Source organism: Coregonus clupeaformis, unplaced genomic scaffold (assembly GCF_020615455.1).
Source record: "Coregonus clupeaformis isolate EN_2021a unplaced genomic scaffold, ASM2061545v1 scaf3786, whole genome shotgun sequence".
NCBI classification, from domain to species: Eukaryota; Metazoa; Chordata; class Actinopteri; order Salmoniformes; family Salmonidae; genus Coregonus; species Coregonus clupeaformis.
In genome coordinates, this window is record NW_025537240.1 from 1 (window position 1) to 9,543 (window position 9,543).

The 9,543-nt window shown below is 41.4% G+C and overlaps 1 pseudogene; it reads left to right on the forward strand.

The window, feature by feature from the left end:
• The first annotated feature begins 2,351 nt into the window (after positions 1–2,351).
• Positions 2,352–7,150, forward strand: LOC123490384 (annotated as a pseudogene).
• Positions 7,151–9,543: the final 2,393 nt, after the last annotated feature.

The following is a 9,543-nucleotide window of genomic DNA, read 5'->3' on the forward strand; positions in this document are numbered from 1 at the left end:
GCTGTTTAATCAACTTTTGATATGCCACACCTGTCAAGTGGATGGATTATCTTGACAAATGCTCAAATGCTCACTAACAGGGATTTAAACACATTTCTGGGATCTTTGATTTCAGCTCATGAAACATGGGACCAACATGTTGCGTTTATATTTTTGTTCAGTATATGTCCACACCTCTTTGTTTTACTTGAGTATCACGTGGCCGTAATCAGCCTCTTCAAAGCTCTCCTGATGCCCTTGTCTTTCCTTTGACTAAAACATGTGAGAATCAATGTAAAATGAGGCCACAACAACGGTTCTATTCAACATATGTTGTGGGTAAAGAAACATAATTGTGAAAAAATTTTACATTTACATTTTAGTCATTTAGCAGACGCTCTTATCCAGAGTGACTTACAGTTAGTGAGTGTATAAATTTTTTCATACTGAACAATCTGATTGTAAAAACAAGTCATGACTCTGACTGAGAAAATAGTTAAGTCATATATTCATAGCTGCATTCTGCTGTTTGTTAATCAGTCAGTTAGAAACCATCTTAGTGAGCTCTGTACTGTTCGTTACACATTCATCTTCATCATCATCATCACTAATAGTGGAGAGAAAACCTGTCAGCCTCATGCAGTAAGGAAGAGGACACTCAATACTGAAACTCCTGCAATAGGGAAGAGGACATTGTGACAGATTACGATACAGTATACCAATATACTTCAGATTGATTTAATTACATAGCACTGTAAACTCTATTATTCAGAAATAATATATCTACTGATGTTTTCTCATTCAGATAAAAGATATTCCCAGTTATATTAGCGTTTTATTTATATTGTGGAGGGTGCCATACCGAAGCAGTAGATATCCTTTCAAGAGTTCAAATTGTGTCCTGCAGGTCATCTGTATGTTATTGTTTTAAATTAGAAAAATAAACAAGCATTTTCATTTTAAAACTGGTTAAAATATGATCTTTAAAATGTTTGATCAGAGACTACTTCTACACCTTCAGACATTTTGTTTAATGTACTGATAACCAACGCCTGATTACAGACCAATTGTTCATTAATGGTGTAGATAAACTTTTGTTGACTTTTTGGTCAGTAAATATTGTATGTATCGTCTGGAACATTAACCTTTTTCTTCATATATTGCTGTGTTGTTGTTGAACGCTGATATCAAATAACTTTGGCAATTGCAAGCTACTCTACTTTCCAAATGGAAACATGGGATATTTTGATAAGATTATGAAAAGGTACAGCAAAGGATAATGCAATGCCATTCATGGAGTACTAGGGGAGAGTGGGGTATGTTGAGCCATTTTTTACATTCAGCATTACTTAGTCCCAGATAGGTGCAGTGAAATATGTTGTTTTAGAGGGTCAGTCATAGTAGTACGGTGCCCCTGGAGCAAATTAGGGTTAACGACAGATTTTTCTCCTTGTCGGCTTTCGGTTACTGGCCCAATGCTCTAACCTGTAATTAGTCTAACAAAGATATCTACATATATTTCAGGATGTTGTGTATCCCTGGAAATAATCAGAATTCATGTAAGCATACCGTTTTGAAGACATAGCTTGTCCAAAAAAAAGTGGTCTCTTGGAACAACTTAAATAGAGCAAATGGACAGGGTGGTCATACGGATACATTTCTAACGCTTTGTACTTTTGTAAACACTTTTAACATCGGCTCAAGCCCTGGTGTAACCTCATATCCCAGCGATAATGCTTTGCATTACGCCTGGGAAGAAAACTCTTCAATTGTGGCCTAGAGGGGGGCGAACCCAACTGAGGAAGGCATTTTTCATTATTTGAATTTGACTAATCACACACGTGTTTATAAAAGGCCACATTTTTTCCTGTACAAAGAAAGGAGAAGAAACATCTCTGATTATGCCAACTCTGTCACTACGCGCTCAGGCATGCTTTGTTTCGCTAACAGTGATTGAGTTATACTGTTAGTATCCAGCTATATTTTGTTTCCCAAGGTTAGATAATGACACACTGTTCATTAACATTGTTCCAAATCATATTCACTTTTGCTACATAGGCATTTTATATTTGTAACCACATCACACTTTTCTTATCTGAAGTTGTGTTATCATCTGTGTTCCAAATGGCACTATATTCCCTATTTAGTGCACTACTTTTGACTAGAGGCATATGGGCCCTGTTCAAAAGTAGTGCACTATATTGGGGATAGGGTGCCATTTTGGGACACTCCGATTGCATGATATTGTGTGTTAAAGGAGGGCATGGCATGACATGGTCATATGGCTGTGGATTGGGTCCTTGTGTACAGGATAACTGTATATAAGGCCTGGGTTCTCCTACTCTAACTTCAATCACTGAGTCCAAGAAGAACCAGAAGCAACCATGATGAAGTGGGCTGTCGTCCTGTGTGCCCTAGTGGTCCTCTCCGAGTGTAATACCAAGTAAGTCCCAGTCCTGTTCTACTCTTCTTTTTTAATTTTATTTTCTGTCTGAATATTCTGTTTATGGTTGTCAGCACCATTTCACCAGGTCAAATTCCTGGTACATGTAATTGGCGAATAAAGGTGATTGTGTGTTTTTAGGATCTCTCTGATCAAGGGGAAGACTGCCAGAGAGACCCTGATGGAGAAGGGTATATGGGAGGAGACCAGGCTGAAGTTCCCCTACAACCCTATGGCCAAGTTCTACCAGACCGGTGATGAGGCTATGACCAACGACGCTGATGTAAGGCAGAGACAGAACCAGTATGGTGATATACTGTATTAGCCTGGTGACTGATCCCAGATCTGTTTTTGCTGTATAGTCAATGACCAAGGGAGTTGTCTACAGTGCATTCGGAACGGAAAGTATTCAGACCCCTTGACTTTTTCAAAAATGTATGACGTTACAGCCTAATTCTAAAATTGATTAAATAACAATTGTCCCCATAATGACAAAGCGAAAACATTTTATTTTATTTTGCAAATGTATATATATATATATATATATATGTTTTTTTTTGTTTCGTTTTCTAATCCTTTATATAGATAAGTATTCAGACCCTTTGCTAAGAGACTTGAAATTGAGCTCAGGTGCATCCTGTTTCCATTGATCATCCTTGAGATATTTCTACAACATGATTGGAGTCCACCTGTGGTAAATTAAATTGATTGGAAAGGTACACACCTGTCCATGTAATATCCCACAGTTGACAGTGCATGTAAGAGGAAAAACCAAGCCATGAGTTCAAAGGAATTATCCGTAGAGCTCCGAGACAGGATTGTGTCGAGGCACAGATCTGGGTAACGGTACCAAAACATTTCTGCAGCATTGAAGGTCCCCAAGAACACAGTGGCCTCCATCATTCTTACAATTGAAGAAGTTTGGAAACACCAACACACTTCCTAGAGCTGGCCGCCAGGCCAAACTGAGCAATTGGGGAGAAGGGCCTTGGTCAGGGAGGTGACAAAAAACCCGATGGTCACTCTGACAGAGCCAATCAGGCCTTTAGGGTAGAGTGGCCAGACGGAAGACACTCCTCAGTAAAAGGAACATGACAGCCTGCTTGGAGTTTGCCAAAAGGCATCTAAAGACTATCAGACCATGAGAAACAAGATTCTCTGGTCTGATGAAACTAAGACTGGACTCTTTGGCCTGAATGCACGTCACGTCTGGAGGAAACCTGGCACCATCCAAATGCACTGTATACAACACAAACAGACCTGGGACCAGGCTAGTCTATAGACTATATGATTATTGTTTCAAAAATGTCATTACATGTTGGATATTGTGACTACATAATTTGAACCCATTGACTCTACAGTTTGTGTTCATGTCTTGCTTAAATAAAATGTTCACTGGCATGATCAAATTAATTATGAGCTTAGAGTTGAGCATATAGCCATGCATCTTAAAATGTAACTAGCTACATAGTTAGACAAATGCCTGTTTCTTCATAGTACTCTGAAATGTTCACTTGTGTGACCCTGACTTACAGTACATCTCTGTTTCAACGTCTCTCTGCAGTTGTCCTACTATGGTGTGATCTCCATTGGAACCCCTCCTCAGTCCTTCAACGTCATCTTTGACACTGGCTCCTCCAACCTGTGGGTTCCCTCCACCTCCTGCTCCAGCCCAGCCTGCCGTGAGTATATTGTAGGGGTCTGGAGAATACTGTTGGCATTGGAGAATAGCTATATTTCAAATTGTTTCTAAGTAGTCTCTTGTGACAGAGTTGCAAAAAACTGTTTCATATTGAGTACCTAGCCAGAGAATGGGAGACTTGGTTGTGGGTTGAGGTTAGGGGTTGAGGGGAGCACCTTGAGATTTACAGCATAAAGGGGTTCGCTCAACACAATGAAACAATAGAATAGGAGGAATGTATTTTTGTATTGTCCCATTTAGAGCGTGGATTGTGGAAAATAGCTCAATACCAACGAAGAAATGAATGTTCAGTTTTGCAATGGCATGGTGTGTACTTAACGAAGATGTTCATGTTTTGAATAGAGAACCATGCCGAATTCAACCCTGCACAGTCTAGCACCTTCTCATGGGCCAACAAGCCTGTTTCCATTCAGTACGGAACTGGCAGCATGACTGGACAGCTGGCATACGACACTGTTTCAGTATGTAAATGTAGCTAGCTACACATTATTGTGATACATTTTATATTGACACTTTCAAATAAAACATACTGTACATTACATACAATACAACCACGAAATAATATTCCACTCAGCACCCGTCCTCCCCTAACGGTCCCATTTTATAACATCACAGGCTATAAACAATACCCAAGCATATTAGTAACTGACTCCAGCAGATACAACAAAGAAATATAATTACTATTTTGGGTACACTCAATATGGCCTCCGGTCCACACATCACCAAACAACTGACTTGAATGGGAAAACCCATTCTAGTAATTCTATTTCTATGGTGCCCAGTGACTGATGCCTGCTGTTCTGTGTTTCCAGGTGGGAGGTATCTCTGTGACTCAGCAGATCTTTGGTGCCAGTCAGACCGAGGCTCCCTTCATGGCCAACATGGTTGCCGACGGTATCCTGGGCCTGGCTTTCCCCAACCTGGCAGCCTCTGGGGCCACACCCGTATTTGACAACATGATGACCCAGGGCCTGGTGTCCCAGAACCTCTTCTCTGTCTACCTGAGCGGGTAACATAGTAACTGTACAAATACACCTGGATGGGAGGTGGCATTTTCTCTTAGTTGTGATATTAATAAATAAGAATGTACCAGTGATTTTATATTAAATACAATTATACAACTGCTTTAATTGTCTTTGAAGGAGAGGTGACATCCATTTCCAAAATGTGTTGATGATTAAACAACCTTGTTGACCTTTTCTCCTCCTCCAATAGAAACTCAGCAGAGGGTAGTGTGGTGTCATTCGGTGACATCGAGTCTAACTACTACACCGGACAGATCACCTGGATCCCCCTGTCCTCCGAGACCTACTGGCAGATAAACATGGACAGGTAGGTACACTAGTCCACACAGAGCCCATATCCTGGTCCATATCCATACCAATATTCATGTATCATCCCTTCATGCCATTACCCAGAACACATTGGAACAGTACATAAAATGAACATGCCTACTTCCAGTCTGGAGCCTATGACAAAATCTTGCTGTGCACTTAGCAAGTTCATGTTTATTTGCTCACAACAAAAACCCAACAGCAAGAAATATACATACAACCAAAAGAACAGGTAAACTCAGCTAATATTTGTCCTTCCAGTGTTACCATCAACGGCAACACAGTGGCTTGCAATGGTGGCTGTCAGGGCTATCATAGATACTGGTACCTCCCAGATCGTCGGGCCAACCAGTGACATCAACAACATGAACAGCTGGGTCGGAGCCACCACTGACCAGTATGGGAGATGTGAGTCACACACACACTGACTGGTACAGACATGTACAACTATAAGGCTTTTCACACTACTGAGCGGAACCAAGCCCAGCAAGTGGGAAGAGCAAATATCTGAACCAGCACATTGTGGTTGAGGGCGGCATGGTTCGTGTGAAAAGGGTATACATCTGTTCTCATTGTTGTTTTTTCCTCAATCACTGCCTCCCTTTGATCAATGTATGCACTCACTAACTGTAAGTCGCTCTGGATAAGAGCGTCTTCTAAATGACTAAAATGTCAAATGTAATCAACCACAGAATAAACTAGAACATTTTATTCCTCACCTAGGCCACCGTGAACTGCAACAACATTCCCAGCATGCCCGAGGTGACCTTCACCCTCAACGAAACGCCTTCACCATCTCTGCCTCCGCCTACACCTCCCAGGTAGTCTACAGAAAGACATGTTGATACATACAACCTATGACCTCCCAGGTAGTCTACTGAAATACATGTTGTTACATATAACCTATGACCTCCCAGGTAGTCTACTGAAATACATGTTGTTACATACAACCTATGACCTCCCAGGTAGTCTACTGAAATACATGTTGTTACATATAACCTATCACCTCCCAGGTAGTCTACTGAAAATACATGTTGTTACATACAACCTATGACCTCCCAGGTAGTCTACTAAAATACATGTTGTTACATACAACCTATCTGCCCCTATCTGATCTTCAATGCTGATGTGTTTCAGAGCAAGCTCCTTCATCAGAGCACCTGTACATCTGAGACTTGACCTTTCTTTTAGATCCTAGGAGCAAAGGGCCTCATATGCCTGATTTTCCTCCTCTTCCTCTCTCTATCTCTGTAGAACTCCAACGGCTGCATGACTGGTTTTGGAAATGGTGGAACTCAGCAGCTCTGGATCCTTGGAGATGTCTTCATCAGGCAATACTATGCCATCTTTGACAGGCAGAACAACAGTGTCGGTCTGGCCCAGGCTGCGTAAGATATCCACTGAGAGATCCACTAGATCAACAGAGATCCATTGATCCCAAAGATCCTTAAGGGCTAGATGTAATCTGTACTGCGTAAGTACCGTGTTATAGTGGGATTGAAATTGAAAAGTAATTTATGATTGAGCCGACATATGCAGCATTTACCGTGAATGCAGTCTCTGCTAATGTGAGAACATTGCCTTTAAATTTAAATTGTGCTAAAACGCAGATCTTCCAAAGTCTGGATTAAATCTAGGCCTAAGTCTTCCAGTTATGTTATATATGTGATTATAGCACTAAAATTGTCTTGGTTGGGGAAATGTTGTAGATTGTGAAATGTGCACAGCTGCTAATGAATAAAATAAATTTTAGCATTGCAAATAAAGTGTGTGTGTTTGGTTGCCTATAGCTCTTTCTCCCTGAAGTGAAACTATCCTCTTGTGGAACCTCTTAATGTAAGAAAAGATAGGAACAGAATAGAATACTATAGAATATTGACCTGAATATGCTGGAGGCAGGTAGGCCCAGAGCCATAGATAACCATCTCTTATAGGATCCTGACTAGTCTCCCAGTCCCTGCCGCTGAAAAACATCCCCACAGCATGATGTTGCCACCACCATGCTTCACCGTAGGGATGGTGCCAGGTTTCCTACAGACGTGACGCTTGGCATTCAGGCCAAAGAGTTAAATCTTGGTTTCATCAGACCAGAGAATCTTGTTTCTCATGGTCTGAGAGTCCCTTGGTGCCTTTTGGCAAACTCAAGCTGGCAGTCATGTGCCTTTTACAGAGGAGTGGCTTCTGTCTGGCCTTCTATATCACCTCTGCTTCTGAAATAATAGATAGTTATTATAATGCTTAATTTTATTTCTATCACATGATCTATGTACTGTCTCCCACCCCCCACGTACGTCTACGTGTTTGGGCGCGTAAGCCAGCACTTATATATTATTTCACTTTTATCCACTCTCTATTAATCAATTACCCGCACATAACGTACATCATATTTTAATATATTAATATTAACCAAACCACTCGTATTTCTAATGATTCTTTATTGCCACAAGTTAGTTTACCCTAATCTAGTCCCAGCGGAACATCAATTTAATTACCTAGACCCCCATACACGTGACCTGTTCTTCCAACAGGATTTGTCATACCCCTCCGAGAAAATCACACACACACACCTTCTGATTTCCTCTTAAATCAGGGCACACACACTCCTGATTTCCATTTAATCCAGGACACACACACTCCTGATTTCCTTTTAATCCAGGACACACACACTCCTGATTTCCTGTTAATCCAGGACACACACCTTTTCTACTAGCCTGCTTGTCTTATTTACACTTATCTATAATCACATTGCATGCATGCTTAGTTCTCATTCCAACAAAAACTCTGCTCTTCTACTAAATTTGGTCCTTAAATTCTGGAGAGAACCCTTCTGTACCCTACCCTCAGATTCAGCTTGATCGAAACACACAGTTTAAGTAAGAACGTTGCTTACCTTTGTTTAAACAGTGGCCACTGATTGTGTGATTCGTCAAAACCTCCTCCGATGGCAAAGCACTCAAAGATCTCTATAAACAGGTCCTGCCGGGATCGCCAATTATGTTGTGGAAAATAACAACTATACTTTATTACAAATCAATCCTTCCAGAGTGTTTGTGGGATTAAGAATGACTTCATTATGATGTCAACAAAACCAGGCCAATCTGCAGATTTGCCCCCTCTTCTTCTCTCCATCTTATATAGTGTCCTCCACACACCATAGCTTTAAATCCCTCCCTCCTCAGTTTCCCGCTCTTTTATTGCTCCGCCCACTCCCTTTGTCTATGGTGGCGGCTACATTCGACTTTCATTCAGTTCAGAATCAATAGTAATACACTCAATCAATCCCTTATCTTGCAAAAATACTAATGTTTAGGTTAAACTCTGTTCAACCTTGGCGCCGCTCTTTATCACTTTGTGTGAGGAGAGAGACAAAAGGCCACAAGCTAGTTTCAGTCCCTGATAAGATAAGACAGCAATTAATTTCAGTAAAAGCGAGCAATCAAACCCTAAGTCAGATTCCATCTTTTACCCACACACACAGTGAAATGACCCAATTCAGTTAGCCACAGACAAACTGAGTAATCGGGGGAGAAGGGCCTTGGCCAGGGAGGTGACCAAGAACCCGATGGTCACTTTGACAGAGCTCCAGAGTTCCTCTGTTAAGATGGGAGAACCTTCCATAAGTACAACCATCTCTGCATCACTCCACCAATCCGGCCTTTATGGTAGAGTACATCATTGATGGAAGCAATGCCAACGTCAGAAGCAGACTAGAAGATGTGGTGGGATTAATGTCAAAGTCACACAAAGAGTTCCGCGACCATGTTATCCGCGCAGTGGAGAAATACAGGAAGGACGAACAGAAACTGACAGAGCAAGGTAGAGACGTTCAAAGAAAACTGACACAGATGCAGCTAGAAGAGCTGACAAGAAAGGAAAAAAAGAGAACACAAGCCCCAGTGATCACTCGGGCGCCGCCTGAAGAGGGCATCATGGCACTTGTCATCCAGGGAGGTCAACAACCACCGCCTCAGCAGCAAGGCCAAAGAGGTCCTGCCTTACCAGTAGTGAATGTGTATACACACCAATCCCCTGGGCCGTGGCAAAACAAGAATAATGAAAATGGACCCAAGAATCAATGGTACCAA